The sequence below is a fragment of the Triticum aestivum genome, chromosome 6B (genome assembly GCF_018294505.1).
Source record: "Triticum aestivum cultivar Chinese Spring chromosome 6B, IWGSC CS RefSeq v2.1, whole genome shotgun sequence".
In the NCBI taxonomy this organism is placed as follows: Eukaryota; Viridiplantae; Streptophyta; class Magnoliopsida; order Poales; family Poaceae; genus Triticum; species Triticum aestivum.
The window spans coordinates 264,869,593-264,887,082 of record NC_057810.1 but is presented as its reverse complement, the minus strand read 5'-3'; positions in this window follow the sequence as shown (position 1 = coordinate 264,887,082).

Here is a 17,490-nt window from a genome sequence, read left to right as displayed (position 1 = left end):
TCGATCGGCTTCAGTTAGCAGCGGTAGCAAAGGAATCGCTCCATCGGGTTCAGTTAACAGCCATCGATCGATCGCTCGGCTTCAGTAACGCGTAGCCTACAGTGCAATCGCTCGGGTTCAGTTAGAGCCCAACGCCTCGCTCGGGTTCAGTTAGAGCCAACGCCTCACACACACGCACATACGTACGAGAGAAACGCGCATCGCTCCGCCCCTGACCTCCCACTGTAACCGGCAACTCCCCGAAATTTTCCTCCCCCTCGCTTCTACCATGGTTTTTTCCGTCATGGACGGCCCAAAGAATGTCATGCAGCTGCGTCTACGGCCCGCCCAGGACGAAAAGCCCATTTTCTGTCATGATTTTTTGTCATAGAAGTAGGAGCTCACCACATGTATGATGATACCGGGTTTTGTCACAATTATCGTCATAGAAGTGTCATATGTATGACAAAAAAATTTTCATTCGGCCCAAAATGTCACGGATGTGTCTTTTTTTTATAGTGATATCTCTCAATCCGGGCATTTGCTTGAAATATTAACTTCAACTCCTAGAACATCTCATATCTCCCATGACGTTCAAAATGTTGTTGAAGTCCCAGTTCTAAGTCGTAAAGCATGGCACACTGAACTATCGAGTAGTCATCAGCTTTGCTCTGCCAGACGTTCATAACATCTGGTGTTGCTCCTGCAGCGGGTTTGGCACCTAGCGGTGCTTCCAGGACGTAATTCTTCTGTGCAGCAATGAGGATAATCCTCAAGTTACGGACCCAGTCTGTGTAATTGCTACCATCATCTTTCAACTTAGCTTTCTCTAGGAACGCATTAAAATTCAAAGGATAGTAGCACGGGCCATTGATCTACAACAACATAGACATGCAAAATACTATCAGGTACTAAGTTCATGCTAAATTAAAGTTCAATTAATCATATTATTTAAGAACTCCCACTTAGATAGACATCCCTTCAATCATCTAAGTGATCACGTGATCCAAATCAACTAAACCATGTCCGATCATCACGTGAGATGGAGTAGTTTTCAATGGTGAACATCGCTATATTGATCATATCTACTATATGATTCACGCTCGACCTTTCGGTCTCAGTGTTCCGAGGCCATATCTGCATATGCTAGGCTCGTCAAGTTTAACCCAGTATTCTGCATGTGCAAAACTGGCTTGCACCCGTTGTATGTAAACGTAGAGCTTATCACACCCGATCATCACGTGGTGTCTCGGCAGGACGAACTTTCGCAACGGTGCATACTCAGGGAGAACACTTGTACCTTGAAATTTAGTGAGAGATCATCTTATAATGCTACCGCCGAACTAAGCAAAATAAGATGCATCAAGGATAAACATCACATGCAATCAATATAAGTGATATGATATGGCCATCATCATCTTGTGCCTTTGATCTCCATCTCCAAAGCACCGTCATGATCACCATTGTCACAGGCTTGACACCTTGATCTCCATCGAAGCATCGTCGTCGTCTCGCCAACTATTGCTTCTACGACTATCGCTACCGCTTAGTGATAAGTAAAGCAATTACATGGCGATTGCGTTTCATACAATAAAGCGACAACCATATGGCTCCTGCCAGTTGCCGATAACTCTGTTACAAAACATGATCATCTCATACAATAAAATTTAGTATCATGTCTTGACCATATCACATCACAACATGCCCTGCAAAAACAAGTTAGACGTCCTCTACTTTGTTGTTGCAAGTTTTACGTGGCTGCTACGGGCTGAGCAAGAACCATTCTTACCAATGCATCAAAACCACAATGATTTTTCGTCAAGTGTGTTGTTTTAACCTTCATCAAGGACCGAGCGTAGCCACACTCGATTCAACTAAAGTTTGAGAAACTGACACCTGCCATCCACCTGCGTGTGAAGCACGTCGGTAGAAACAGTCTCGCATAAGCGTACGCGTAATGTCGGTCCGGGCCGCTTCATCCAACAATACCGCCGAATCAAAGTATGACATGCTGGTAAGCAGTATGACCATTATCGCCCACAACTCTTTGTGTTCTACTCGTGCATATAACATCTACGCATAGACCTGGCTCAGATGCCACTGTTGGGGAATGCAGTAATTTCAAAAAAATTCCTACGCACAGGCAAGATCCATCTAGGTGATGCATAGCAACAAGAGGGGAGAGTGTTGTCTACGTACCCTCGTAGACCAAAAGCGGAAGCGTTATGACAACGCGGTTGATGTAGTCGTACGTCTTTACGATCCGACCGTTCCTAGTATCGAAAGTACGGCACCTCCGTGATCTGCACACATTTTGCTCGGTGACATCCCACGAAGTCTTGATCCAGCTGAGTGTCGAGGGAGAGCTTCGTCAGCACGATGGCGTGATGATGGTGATGATGAAGCTACCGGCGTAGGGCTTCGCCTAAGCACTGTAACGATATGACCGAGGTGGATTATGGTGGAGGGGGGCACCGCACATGGCTAAGACAATGTCAACTTGTGTGTCTATGGGGTGCCCCCTCCCCCGTATATAAAGGAGTGGAGGACGGGGAGGGCCGGCCCTCTATGGCACGCCTTGGAGGAGTCCTACTCCCATCGGGAGTAGGATTCCCCCCCCCCCTCCCTAGTTGGACTAGGAGAGAAAGGAAGGGGGAGCAATGAGGAAGGAAAGGGGGCGGGCCCCCCACCCAATTTGGATTGGGCTTGGGGGGTCCCTTCGAGGCTCCCTTCTCCTATCCCCCACTATGGCCCAATAAGGCCCATATACTTCCCGGGGGTTTCCGGTAACATCCCGGTACTCAGATAAATGCCCGAACTTACCCGGAACCATTCCGATGTCCAAACATAGTCATCCAATATATTGATCTTTATGTGTTGACCATTTCGAGACTCCTCGTCATGTCCGTGATCATATCCGGGACTCCTAACTACTTTCGGTACATCAAAACACATAATCTCATAATACCGATCGTCACCGAACGTTAAGCGTGCGGACCCTACGGGTTCGAGAACTATGTAGACATGACCGAGACATGTCTCCGGTCAATAACCAATAGTGGAACCTGGATGTTCATATTGGCTCCCACATATTCTACGAAGATCTTAATCGGTCAAACCGCATAACAACATACGTTGTTCCCTTTCTCATCGGCATGTTACTTGCCCGTGATTCGATCGTCGGTATCTCAATACCTAGTTCAATCTCACTACCAGCAAGTCTCTTTACTCGTTCCGTAATGCATCATCACGCAATTAACTCATTAGTCACATTGCTTGGATGGCTATAGTGATGTGCATTATCGAGAGGCCCAGAGATACCTCTCCGACAATCAGAGTGACAAATCCTAATCTCGATATATGTCAACTCAACAAACACCACCGAAGACACCTGTAGAGGACCTTTATAATCACCCAGTTACGTTGTGATGTTTGGTAGCACACAAAGTGTTCCTCCGGTATTCGGGAGTTGCATAATCTCATAGTCATAGTAACATGTATAAGGCATGAAGAAAGCAATAGCAACATACTGAACGATCAAGTTCTAAGCTAACGGAATGGGTCAAGTCAATCACATCGTTCTCTAATGATGTGATCCCGTTAATCAAATGACAACTCATGTCTATGGCTAGGAAACTTAACCATCTTTGATTCAATGAGCTAGTCAAGTAGAGGCATACTAGTGACACTCTGTTTGTCTATGTATTCACATATGTACTATGTTTCCGGTTAATACAATTCTAGCATGAATAATAAACATTTATCATGATATAAGGAAATATAAATAACAACTTTATTGTTGCCTCTAGGGCATATTTCCTTCAGGTAAGCAGTATGACTATTATCGCCCACAACTCTTTGTGTTCTACTCGTGCATATAACATCTATGCATAGACCTGGCTTGGATGCCACTATTGGGGAACATAGTATTTCATATTTTTTCCTACGATCACGGAAGATCTATCTAGGAGAAGCATAGTAACGAGGGGGGAGAGTGTGTCCATGTACCCTCGTAGACCGAAAGCGGAAGCGTTGAGTAACGCGGTTGATGTAGCCGAATGTCTTCGCGATCCAACCGATCAAGTACCGAACGCACGACACCTCCGCGATCTGAACACGTTCAGCTCGGTGACGTACATCGAACTCTAGATCCAGCTGAGGCTGAGGGAGAGTTCCGTCAGCAGGATGGCGTGGTGACGGTGATGATGAAGTTACCAGCATAGGGCTTCTCCTAAGCACTACAACGATATGACCGAGGTGTAAAACTGTGGAGGGGGGCACTGCACATGGCTAAGAGATTATATTGTGTCTCTATGGGGTGCCCCTGGCCACGTATATAAAGGAGGTGAGGAAAGAGGTGGCCGGCCCTAGGGGCGCGCCAGGTGTGGGGAATCCTACTAGGACTCCCCAATCCAAGTAGGATTCCCCTCCTCTTTCCTATTCCTAGTAGGAGAAGGAAGGGAAGGGAGAAAGGGGGAGAAGGAAAGAGGGGGCGCTGCTGAGGGAGTCCGGGATTAAGGGGTCCTCGGACAGCCGAACTATATGCTTTGGCCGGACTATTGGACTTTGAAGATACAAGATTGAAGACTTCGTCCCGTGTCTGGATGGGACTCTCCTTTGCGTGGAGGGAAATCTTGGCAGTTCGGATATGTAGATCTCCTTCTCTGTAACCAACTCTGTATAACCCTAGCCCCCTCCGGTGTCTATATAAACCGGAGGGTTTAGTCTGTAGGACAAGAACAATCATAATCATAGGCTAGCTTCTAGGGTTTAGCCTCTACGATCTCGTGGTAGATCAACTCTTGTAATACTCATATCATCAAGATCAATCAAGCAGGAAGTAGGGTATAACCTCCATTAAGAGGGCCCGAACCTGGGTAAACATCATGTCCCCCGCCTCCTGTTACTATTAGCCTTAGACACACTGTTCGGGACCCCCTACCCGAGATCCGCCGATTTTGACACCGACATTGGTCCTTTCATTGAGAGTTCCACTGTGCCGTCGCGATAAGGCTCAATGGCTCCTTCAATCATCTTCAATGATGCAGTCCAGGGGGAGGTTTTCCTTCCCGGACAGATCTTCGTATTCGGCGGCTTCGTACTGCGGGCCAACTTGCTTGGCCGTCTGGAGCAGATCGATAGCTACGCCCCTGGCCATCAGGTCAGGTTTGGAAGCTTGAACTATACTGCCGACATCCACGGAGACTTGATCTTCGACGGATTCGAGCCCGTGTCAGGTGCGCCGAACATTCACGACGAGCAAGACTTAGATCTGCCATCAGGCAGTGTTCGGGAGATCGTGCCTGCGACATCCCCGGAATAAATCCGGAGCAGATTGTGCCATCCGAGGGAGGGTGGATGGACCCCACCACGGAGGCAGCACACTCATCGGCCTTGGAGCTAAACACTGACCCACCTCCTATGAGGCCGGTATCATCGGACCCTCGGACTCATCTCCGGCTACAAGATCCGAACCGCGTACGTCCGTGCCTATCAAATCTGATTTGGCACCGGTCATGGAGTTCACCTCTACGGATATCTTTCAGCACTCACCCTTGGGTGATGTGCTAAATTCATTAAGGTCTCTCTCCTTGTCAGGAGACTCTTGGCTGAACTATGTCCGGCTCGAGTGGGAAGCAGACGATGAAGAAATTCGTTCCCCACCCACCACCCACTTAATAGCCACTGTCGATGACTTAACCGACGTGCTCGACTTGAACTCCGAAGACATCGACGGTATGGACGATGATGCAAGAGAAGAGCAGGAACCACCGCCTATAGGGCGCTGGACAACCACCTCATCATATGATATATACATGGTGGGCACCCCCAAAGAAAGCAGTGGCGATGAGGCAACGGGAGATAATCCCCTGGAGAAGCAATCTAGGCACCGGCGTCATAGGCGCCGCTCCAAGCCCCGCCATAGCAAAAATAGTGATACCGGCACAATAAATGATAACAATCCGGATGGTGCCGAAGACGAAAACAATATGGCCCAGCCAGGCTTCGAGCAGGCCGAGAAAGAAGATGGGCAAGCTAGCTCCAAGGAACAGGTAACAGGTGGAGAATCAGAGGGTGATAATTACATGCCTCTCTCCGAAGACGAAGTGAGCCTTGGCGATGAAGAATTCATCGTGCCTGAGGGTCCCATTGAGCACGAGCGCTTCAAGCGCAGGCTTATAGCCACTGCAAAAAGCCTGAAGGAAAAGCACCAAAAGCTTCAAGCTGATCAAGATCTGCTAACCGATAGATGGACTGAGGTCCTGGCTGTTGAGGAATACGGACTCGAGCGCCCTACTAAAAGTTACCCAAAGCGCAGGTTGCTACCTCAACTCGAGGAGGAGGCGTTAAAGCCCACACTACTAGCGCATGATGCGGCTGACCGGCCACCCTATGGCCGAGACAAAGTGGCGTACCAGCCCGAAGTCCAGACCGCACCCCGTCGTCAATCAAGCAAAAACACGAAGGCCCGGGGCTACACGAAGGACCTACGAGACGTATTGGAAAACAAAGCAGGATAGTCAAGATCAATCTACGGATCACGGGGGCGCGCCACAACGCATGACGATTACTGTCACACCAGACAAAAGTCCGGCCGGACCGAATACAATGTAGCCCAGCACAGAGGCGCCGCACACCCCCAATGCTTCACTGATGAAGTAATGGATCATGAATTCCCAGAAGGGTTTAAACCCGTGAACATTGAATCATATGATGGCACTACAGAACCCGCGGTATGGATAGAAGATTTCTTCCTCCACATTCACATGGCCCGCGGAGATGATCTACACGCTATAAAGTACCTCCCACTAAAACTCAAGGGACCGGCTCGGCATTGGCTAAATAGCTTGCCGGCAAACTCCATCGGGAGTTGGGAGAACCTGGCAGACGCATTCCTTGACAGCTTCCAGGGCACTTATGTGCGACCAGCGGATGCTGATGATCTAAGTCATATAACTCAACAGCCCGGAGAGTCAGCAAGGAAATTTTGGACCCAGTTCCTAACTAAAAAGAACCAAATTATCGACTGTCTGGATGCCGAAGCCCTAGCGGCCTTTAAGCATAACATCCATGATGAGTTGCTTGCCCGACATCTCGGCCAAGAAAAGCCAAAGTCCATGGAAGCCCTCACCACACTCATGACCCACTTTTGTGCGGGCGAGGATAGCTGGTTGGCTCGTAGCAACAACACAGCAAGCAATCCTGGCACATCAAAAGACAAGGATAGCAAGGACAAGCCATGGTGCAACAAATACAAGTGTTGCAAAAATGGCGATAGTGCCGAAGACACAGCAGTCAATGCCGGATTCAGTGGCTCCATGTCCGGTCAGCGGAAAAAGCCATTCAATAAAAACAATTCAGGCCCGTCCAGTTTGGACCGCATACTCGACCATCCATGCCAAATTCATGGCACCCCAGAAACACCAGCAAATCATACCAACAGAGAATGCTGGGCCTTCAGACAAGCCGGCAGGTCAGGTGCCGAAAACAAGGGGAAGGGGTCTCAAAGCAAAGATAACAACGAGGAGCCCCGATCACCGAACACAGGAGGACAGAAGAAATTCCCTCCCCAGGTCAAAATGGTGAATATTATATACGCAACCCATATTCCCAAGCGGAAGCGTGAACTAAGGGACGTCTATGCAGTAGAGCCAGTCACCCCAAAGTTCAACTCATGGTCCTCTTGCCCGATCACTTTTGATCGCAGGGACCATCCTACCAGTATCCGTCATGGAGGTTCGGCCGCATTGGTCCTCGACCCCATCATTGACGGATTCCACCTCACATGAGTCCATATGGACGGTGGCAGTAGCCTGAACCTGCTCTATCAGGATACAATGCGCAAAATGGGCATCGACCCCTCAAGGATCAAGCCCACAAAAACCACCTTCAAAGGTGTCATACCAGATGTAGAGGCCTGTTGCACCGGCTCAATCACTGAAAGTGGTCTTCGGGTCTCCAGACAGTTACCGTACTGAAGAGTTAGTCTACGACATCGCCCCCTTTCACAGTGACTATCAGGCATTGCTCGGACGAACCGCGTTCACTCAGTTCAACGCGGTGCCGCATTATGCCTACCGTAAACTCAAGATGCCAGGTCCGCGCGGCGTCACCACGGTTAATGGCACGACCAAGCTCCCTGACGTACACCGGCAAAGGAGTCCGAACTACTGCGCGACAGGATAGCCCGGCTCGCCCGGAGCTTAAATAAAAATACTCCGGCAAAAAGTTAAGACAAGCCACATACCCCGGCTCAACCTCTCTGAGGCGCAAATTCATTTCTTGCATTTTCTTTGCAGGTTCACCTTTGCGTAGGCCAGGACGGATGGCGTGAAGACAGTTCGAGCGCATAAGGGAATCTCTAGATATTCCCCTCTATGATCATCCGACCACATTCTGGATCCGCATACACCTTCCTTCCGCCTGTTCCCAGCAGGTTCCACAGTCATATTTCTTTTTATCACATTACTTGTACTCATACGCACTGACGTATTATTCAAATACAACATGTGAGTTTATATGATGCTCGTCTGTTGCTATTTCTTATTAAAACTCTTTTGTTAAAAGGCAGCTGCATATCGCGATATGCCTTAATATGCCAGGGGCTTCACTATACCCATACTACGGCAAAAAAGTCCGAACACCTTCACGGCAGTTCGACACCCCGAACTTATAGCATTATATGCATCATCTCTGAATCATGTCTTGGGTCAATAGTTGGGTTTGCCCGGCTCCTATGTTTTGGTACCTTACGTTCCGCTATATCGGCTAAGGTAGCACAAGGAGAACTACTGTGATTGTGTCCCGGTTCTTTCGGACGAGCACCTCAGTAGAGAAAGCCGAAAACTGATTGTCATGATGCAGCGAGAGCTGGTCAGCTATTCGAGAGGTTGTAAAATCTTTAAGGATTTCTTCCGCATAATGCCATAACCAATGCAGCATGCGAAGGATCGGCTTTTCTTCCGATCAGGCGCTTATAGAGCCCCTCCTGTAGTCTTTCGAACACCAGGGGCTGCCTACCTTCCTTTTAAAACTCCTATGGCTAAGTGAGAGTGATAAAGCCCTATAGTCTGATTGCCTGGTTCGCTGTGCTGAACACCTCCTTCAAGGACCCAAAACTGGGATAAAAGAGTGCTCAGGTTTATCCCAAACACCCCCGTACTTGCTACGTGGGGGCAGAAGCCGACGACTGGCCAACTCTCAGGATTAGTACATAAAACGGCCCCACGGGAGGAAAAACTTTCAAACAACAAGCAATAAATAATAGAAATGACCTTGTTCAAACATTACAAAGGACAAACATGACCGTATTCATGGAAATATAATGTCCTTGGTGCATTGCTCCGCTGCAAGGCGGGCTCCTTTCAAGACACCTTCATAATACAGCTCGGGCTTGCGGTGCTCCTTTCCCTCCGGCGGTCCCTCGGTCATCAGCTTTTCCGCATCCATCTTCCCCCAATGCACCTTTGCGCGGGCGAAGGCCATTCGCGCACCTTCTATGCAGACCGACCGCTTGATGACTTCGAGTCGAGGGCAGGCACTCACAAGCCGCTTCACGAGCCCGAAGTAACTGCTTAGAATTTTCTCGGCGGGCCACAACCGGATAATTAAATCCTTCATGGCTAGCTCGGCCGTCTTATGCAGTTCGACCAGCTGCTTCAGTTGATCAGAGAAAGGCACCAAATAATTCGGCGCCAGATACTGCATCCAGAAGAGCTTATCCATAGTATTCCTCTCTTCGGCTCGGTAGAATTGGGCGGCATCAGATATGTTGCGTGGAAGCTCCACAAATACCCCTGGAGAAATCAGAATTTAAACTCTCAACTTGATTTTCTCCTTTCAAACAGCCGCTTTGTATAGAAAAAGCCTTACCGACCGCAATCTTCCTCGCCTCCTGGATTTCCTTCAGGGCACCTTGGGCTTCCCCACGGGCATCACTTGCGGCTTGGCGAGCCTGGGAGAGTTTAGATTATTTCCCTGATAAACCCTCGCTCACCCTCAATAACTCTCACCTCGTTCTTGCGGGGAGCCTGCTCTGCAGCTGCCTTCTTCTCGGCTTCGGCCACAGCCTTTTTAAGAGCCTCAATTTTGGCCATCTCCCCTAGAGCACATCATAAAAATATTTCCATCATGCACACTTATTCATTTGTGCTAAATAAACAAGGTTTCTGCATACCTTGGTTATCCTCAAGTTGTTTTTGTACTCGGCCAAGTTCTCCTTTGGCCCGCTCCAGACTATGCCTCAGTCCGGATATTCCACAGCATGAGAGGCGGCAGACGCTACAGATGCCTGCTTATTAAAATGAGATAGATGTCATCAAGTAAGTCTCCTGTGAACATAAATTTGATCCTTTGTATGGTTCTTTCTTCCATCGAACAGTGTATCAGGGGCTGCTATCTATACCATGACACTCTTCCAAACCTCATAAAACATACCTCAAAGCCTCTCATGAGGCTGATCCATGATTCATTCAGCCCACTCTCAGCAGACTGAATCTTTTCAATCACCGCACCCATAAGGGCACGGTGTTCATCAATGATGGAGGCGCTCTTTAGCGCCGCCAATAAAGCATCCGGCACCTCTTGTTGGACAGAGGTTGTTGGTCGAACAGACACACCCCCTACAGCCAACGGAGGTTGCCTGTCTGATCCTGGGGCCTTATTGGTCTCCAGTATCGTGTCCGGCTGGGGGCCGGATTCAAGACGACCCCCGCCGTCGACATCCACGGGAGCCTTCTCTCCCGTGTGTCCGGTCCCTGAAGTTTGGCCTCCTGGCGCCGCCTTTGAAATCCCCCCCCCTCCGTGGCCTGGGTCCTTCTGGGACGAAACCTCGGTGTCATTCACATGTCTGGGGGAGGGGGCCTTCGGGGGAGTCCCGCTCTCCATGGCATCCGAACCCAGCAAGTCCTCCAACAAGGACTGTTCGGCGTGGGACCTCACAGGACTGTAAGAAGTATGGCTCAGATTAAAGTGTTATGCCATGGCAAGTTTGGACGCATAAGCATGTTCGGATTTTATACTCACGAGTTCACCAGGGGATGGACCCTGGGATCCCACTCCAGGCTGCTATCGGCGACGGCAGTGGACTCCTCTAGAAGGGGAGTTTTTCCCCTTTTAGGCGACTCGGCCTCCAAGGATGTGGAGGCCATCTTTTTCTTTCTTCCCCTCGAGGGGGATTCGTCTTCCTCCTCCTCCTCCTCCTCCTCCTCCTCCTCTTTGGAGGAAGAAAGGGCATTGGAGTCTTCGGATTCTGTGTATGAAGCGCCACGGCGACGGAGGCTGCCCCTGGTCTTCTTGGCCTCCTTTTTGGCCTTCTTCTTTGGTGCCTTGTAAGGCGCCGGGACCAACATCTTCATTAGAAGCGGGCCGGCCGGTTCTTCAGGCAGCGGGGCCGGACAGTAGATCCACCCCGCCTTCTTCGCCCAGCCCTAGGAAATTCGTGGGAAACACATTAGGCATTTTCGTAAGGATATGCAAATAAAACATATGAATTGTCAACGTACAATTACTTACCGAACTTGTGGGGCAGGACAGTTGGTACCCACGGTCCTCGGTGGAGTCCGGCCACGATTTGCCGGACTTGAAAAGCACCTTCCAGATGTCCTTGTGTGAGGAGCCAAAGAGCTCTAGCAGGGTATGGTGCTTGGCCGGGTCGAACTCCCATAAATTGCAAGCCCCGTGTTGACAAGATATAATCTGGCGAACTAACATCACCTGGACTACATTGACTAGCATGATGTTCTTGTCTTCCATATATTGGATGCGCGTCTGGAGCACCGATAGTTCGTCAGACGAAGCCCAGTTCAGGCCCTTCTTGGGCCAGGACGTAAGTCGCAGGGGGGCTCCGGATCTGAACTCCGGAGCGGCGGCCCATTCCTTGCCGCGTGGCTCGGTGATGTAAAACCACTGCTGCTGCCACTCCTTGACGGAATCATTGAAAGTACCTGTTGGCCATGTAACGTTGGGCATCTTGCTCACCATGGCGCCTCCGCACTCGGCATGCTCGCCACTCACTACCTTGGGCTTCACATTAAAAACTTTCAGCCATAAGCCGAAATGTGGCGGGATGCGGAGAAAGGCCTCGCACACGACGATGAATGTCAAGATGTTGAGGAAGGAATTGGGGGATAGATCATGTAAATCAATCCCGTAATAATACATGATGCCGCGAAGGAATGGGTGAAGGGGAAACCCTAGCCCACAGATGAAATGAGGGAGGAACACCACCCTCTGATGGGGTTCCGGAGTAGGGACGATCTGTCCCACTGTCGGTAGACGGTGGCCGATTCTTTTGGCCAAATACCCGGGCCCCCGAAGCTTTTTGATATCCTTCTCCCGAACGGTAGAGGCCATCCACTTGCCTCAAGCTCCGGATCTGGACATTTTTGGGAAACCTTTTTGGGTGGAGAAGATGAACGCTTGGGCACTAGGGCTCGAGCAAAAAGGAATGGATGAGCAGAGGATGAAGAAGGCGTGGGTGAAAAAGGGAGTTCTTATCCCCTTATAAAGGCAGCGGTAAATTCACCTATTCCCCACTTGCCCGGTAAATTCGCTTATTCCCCAAGCGCCATGATTGATGGCACGGTTGGGTTACCGACACCCGTATTGATGAGAATCCCGTAATAAGGGGACACGATCTCTACTTCGACAAGACGTGCCGACAAAACTGCCTCTCGATATGTCGGTGGCTGGTTGTGAAAAACGGTTCAAATAAATGACTGGGCCGAGGCGTGATGTCACGCTACGAAAAGTTGTCATTAGATTAGATTTGTGGAATATTGTGATCTCTATGGTGGTATGTGGAACTTGTTTTGCAGAGCCGGACACAACTCTCGTGTTCAAATCTTCTATGGAGTATTCAGAGAAGGAACCCGCCTTGCAATGCCGAAGACAATCTGCGTGTCGGACTCAACAGCATTGAAGCCTGGTTCAGGGGCTATTGAGGGAGTCCGGGATTAAGGGGTCCTCAGACAGCCGAACTATATACTTTGGCCGGACTGTTGGACTACGAAGATACAAGATTGAAGACTTTGTCCCGTGTCCGGATGGGACTCTCGTTTGCATGGAGGGCAAGCTTGGCAATTCGGATATGTAGATCTCCCTCTCTGTAACCGACTCTGTGTAACCCTAGCCCCCTCTGGTGTCTATATAAACCAGAGGGTTTAGTCTGTAGGACAAGAACAATCATAATCATAGGCTAGCTTCTAGGGTTTAGCCTCTACGATCTCATGGTAGATCAACTCTTATAATACTCATATCATCAAGATCAATCAAGCAGGAAGTAGGGTACTACCTCCATCGAGAGGGCCCGAACCTGGGTAAGCATCGTGTCCCCCGCCTCCTATTACCATTAGCCTTAGACGCACAGTTCGGGACCCCCTACCCTTGATCCGCCGGTTTTGACACCGACAGCCGCCCCCTCCTAGTCCAATTTGGACCAGCCCATGGGGGGGGGGGGCGCAGCCACCCCTCGAGGCTCTCCTCTCCTTTCCACTAAAGCCCATTAAGGCCTATTACTTCCCCGGTGAATTCCGTAACTCTCCAGTACCCCGAAAAATACCCGAATCACTCAGAACCGTTTCGATGTCCGAATATAGCCTTCCAATATATCAATCTTTACGTATCGACCATTTCGAGAGTCCGCATCATGTCCGTGATCTAATCCGGGACTCCGAACAACCTTTGATACATTAAATCACATAACTCATAATACAAATCGTGATCGAACGTTAAGCGTGCAGACCCTACGGGTTCGAGAACTATGTAGACATGACCAAGACACATGTCCGGTCAATAACCAACAGCGAAACCTGGATACTCATATTGGCTCCTACATATTCTACGAAGATCTTTATCGGTCAAACCGCATAACAACATCGTTGTTCCCTTTGCCATCGATATGTTACTTGCCCGAGATTCGATCGTCGGTATCATCATACCTAGTTCAATCTCGTTACCGGCAAGTCTGTTTACTCATTCCGTAATGCATCATCCCGCAACTAACTCATTAGTCACATTGGTTGCAAGGCTTATAGTGATGTGCATTACCGAGAGGGCCCAGAGATACCTCTCCGATAATCAGAGTGACAAATCCTAATCTTGATCTATGCCAACTCAACAAACACCATCAGAGACACCTGTAGAGCATCTTTATAATCACCCAGTTATGTTGTGACGTTTGATAGCACACAAGGTGTTCCTCCAGTATTCGGGAGTTGCATAATCTCATAGTCAGAGGAACATGTATAAGTCATGATGAAAGCAATAGCAATAAAACTAAATGATCATTATGCTAAGCTAACGGATGGGTCTTGTCCATCACATCATTCTCTAATGATGTGATCCCGTTCATCAAATGACAACACATGTCTATGGTCAGGAAACATAACCATCTTTGATTAACGAGCTAGTCAAGTAGAGGCATACTAGGGACACTTTGTTTGTCTATGTATTCACACATGTACTAAGTTTCCGGTTAATACTAATCTAGCATGAACAATAAACATTTATCATGATATAAGGAAACATAAATAACAACTTTATTATTGCCTCTAGGGCATATTTCCTTCAGTCTCCCACTTGCACTAGAGTCAATAATCTAGTTCACATCGCCATGTGATTCAAATGGATGCACACCCACTTAGTTTCTTTTGTTGAGCTTTCATACACTTAGTTGATGTGAGACTATCTTCTCCTTTTTGTCTTCTCCACAATGTCAGGACCCCGACTCAATGCCACATCGATCTAGCATGTAACACCTCATATCACTTTGCGGCCTCACGCACGGTATTCCCACGGGTGTTGCCTTACCTTTGCCCGGGAACGTTTGCGCCTTTTGGCACACGTATATGATAGCGTCGCTAGCATCCATATGATAAGGAGCCCGGGCTGACATGGCTAGTCGTAAACCCAAAGTGGCACAGACTTACAGGGACAGGCATCCATGACCCAGCATCGAACGTGTCGGTCAGCAGCGAGTGAATCCAGGCTGTAGCACTGGGCTAGCAGGACTCCGGTAAACCGGGCTGTAGCGGGCTAACAGGACTCCGGTATTCATCGCGTGACATTTCCCCGAAGGGACAGACATAGGAACGAAGAAGGACACATGCCGGCCAGCCTAAGTGTTCCGGAGCAGTAGCAAGCTACCATGGCTCGGTGGAAACACTAGGAGACATTTCCCGGTAAGAGAGGCTACCAAGGATAAACAACTAGGTTGTCAGATCCCACACATACCAAGCATTTCAATAACATACACACAATATGCTCGATATGTGCAACTACAACATGGCATCACAACATGACTCTACGACTCAAATATTTTAATCAATAGGCTCCGAGGAGCGAGATATTACAAACAGGGGTCTCATGACCCAACAATCAGAACATACAAGTCAAAGCACAAGCGGAAGCTATCATGTCTGAGTACAGACATCTATAAATGAAAAGGGCTGAGAAGCCTGACTATTTATCAGATCCTGCCGAGGGCACAAGATCGTAGCTGAGGTATCAAGCTAAACGTTGAAGTCCACGCGGAACTACTAGTGAGACTGAAGTCTCTCTGCAAAACATAAAATGGGCAAACGTGAGTACAAATGTACCCAGCAAGACTTACATCAGATCTATCTACATATGCCTCATTATCAACAAAGGGGATGGTGGAGTTTGACTGCAGCAAGCCAGCTTTGACTCGGTGGCTATCCTGAACTACGACTGCAAGTAACTCTTTGAGGTGGCGCACACGAGTCCACATATTCACCATATCAATACACCACTATGGATCCGCTCCCGTCTCCCTACGGGAACGCCATCCATAGCACTCACGCTTATCTCGCGTATTTTAGAGTAACCACTTTCACTTGTCTATGAACTATGCAAGGGGTCCAAGTTTCCATATCCGAGGAATCCGGCTATTCGAATAGATGATGTTAACCCTGCAGGGGTGTACTTCTTCACACACGCTTTCGCCACTTATCGCCCTGTACACGTCATGTACCTCGGCAACCTTCAAGCGGAAGCCGGGCGAGGGAGTCAGCCACGACCTGACTAACCGAACAAGTCTCTAGTCCAGGTTTATCGCCTATTCGGGTTCCATCCGCAAGGAGATCCGGCCGGGGTGTCGCTTACGGCCCCAAACGATGTGTGCAGGGTTCCCAAGCCCACCAACCGGGTGCCACTTGGTACACCGGGCCACTGTGCCTAGTCTGTCCCAAGCCCACCTGTACCGGGTGCCACTTGGTAGACTACTAACACTACCTACAAACACCAGAAACTAGTTGCAACTCCTGGACAGAGATCATGTTGATTAATAAGTCGAGAGAGCTTGGAGCGCCCGGAGCCCAATGTGTGGTAGTAACTGATCATGGATCACAAACACAGAACTCAGTTCCTGAGGACGGCTGCAATGAGACAACCCACCATGTACTCCTACATGGCCTCTCACCGCTACCTTTACCAAATCGTGTTCACACTCTTAGCTCACACACAGTAGGACATGTTCACACCCCTCTGATTCATCCCCGATGAATCAGACCTGACTCAACTCTAAGCAGTAGCAGGCATGACAAACAAGTATGAATGAGTAGGCACAACAGGGCTCAAACAACTCCTACTCATGCTAGTGGGTTTCATCTATTTACTGTGGCAATGACAGGTCATGCAAAGGATAAAGGGGTTCAGCTACCGCAGCAAGTAACAGTTGAATCGTTGTTGTCCTAATGCAGTAAAAGAGAGCAGGAGCGAGAGAGTAGGATTGTATCGGAATGAACAAGGGGGTTTTGCTTGCCTGGCACTTCTGAAGATAATATAGCTCTTCATTGGTGTCATCGATCACATCGTCGGTACACGTCTATCGAGAGGGGACAAATACCGGCAACACAGAAGGGAACACAATCAATGCAATGCACAATATGATGCATGATCATGACATAGCAAAATGAATGTGTTTTGAGCTAATGCAACTAGCAACAGATTAAATGAAGTTGGTTTGAATACAAGATTCAAATTCAAACTCCATATATGATTATTTAAATGCCCTTTATTTGTTTTGTCCAAAACAGAGGACAAACATTGTTCAAACATGCATGAAAATGGTACAGATGGATTCCTTGAATTTTTCTGATAATTTTTCATATATAAATTATTTAATTTGGAGTTACGGTTAATTTTCTATGATTTATTGAAGTTTTAGCTATTTTCTGAAATTATTAAATCATTTAAGATTATTTAAATTCCAGAAAATACTTATTGCGTCAGCCTGACATCATCATGACGTCAGCAGGTCAACAGGGCGCCTCCAGGTCAAACCTGACCAGTGGGGTCCACTGGTCAGTGACCCAGAGCTGTTTAGTGTCAATGGCAGGTGGGGCCGGGTCAAAGGCCACGTCAGCAGAGTCAATGCTGACGGGTGGGGCCACTGGATTAGTTTAAAACTAAACAGAAACTAATCTATGATTAATTAGCAGGTGGGGCCCTGCTGTCAGTGTCTATTAAACTAACTAATATTTAGTTAAT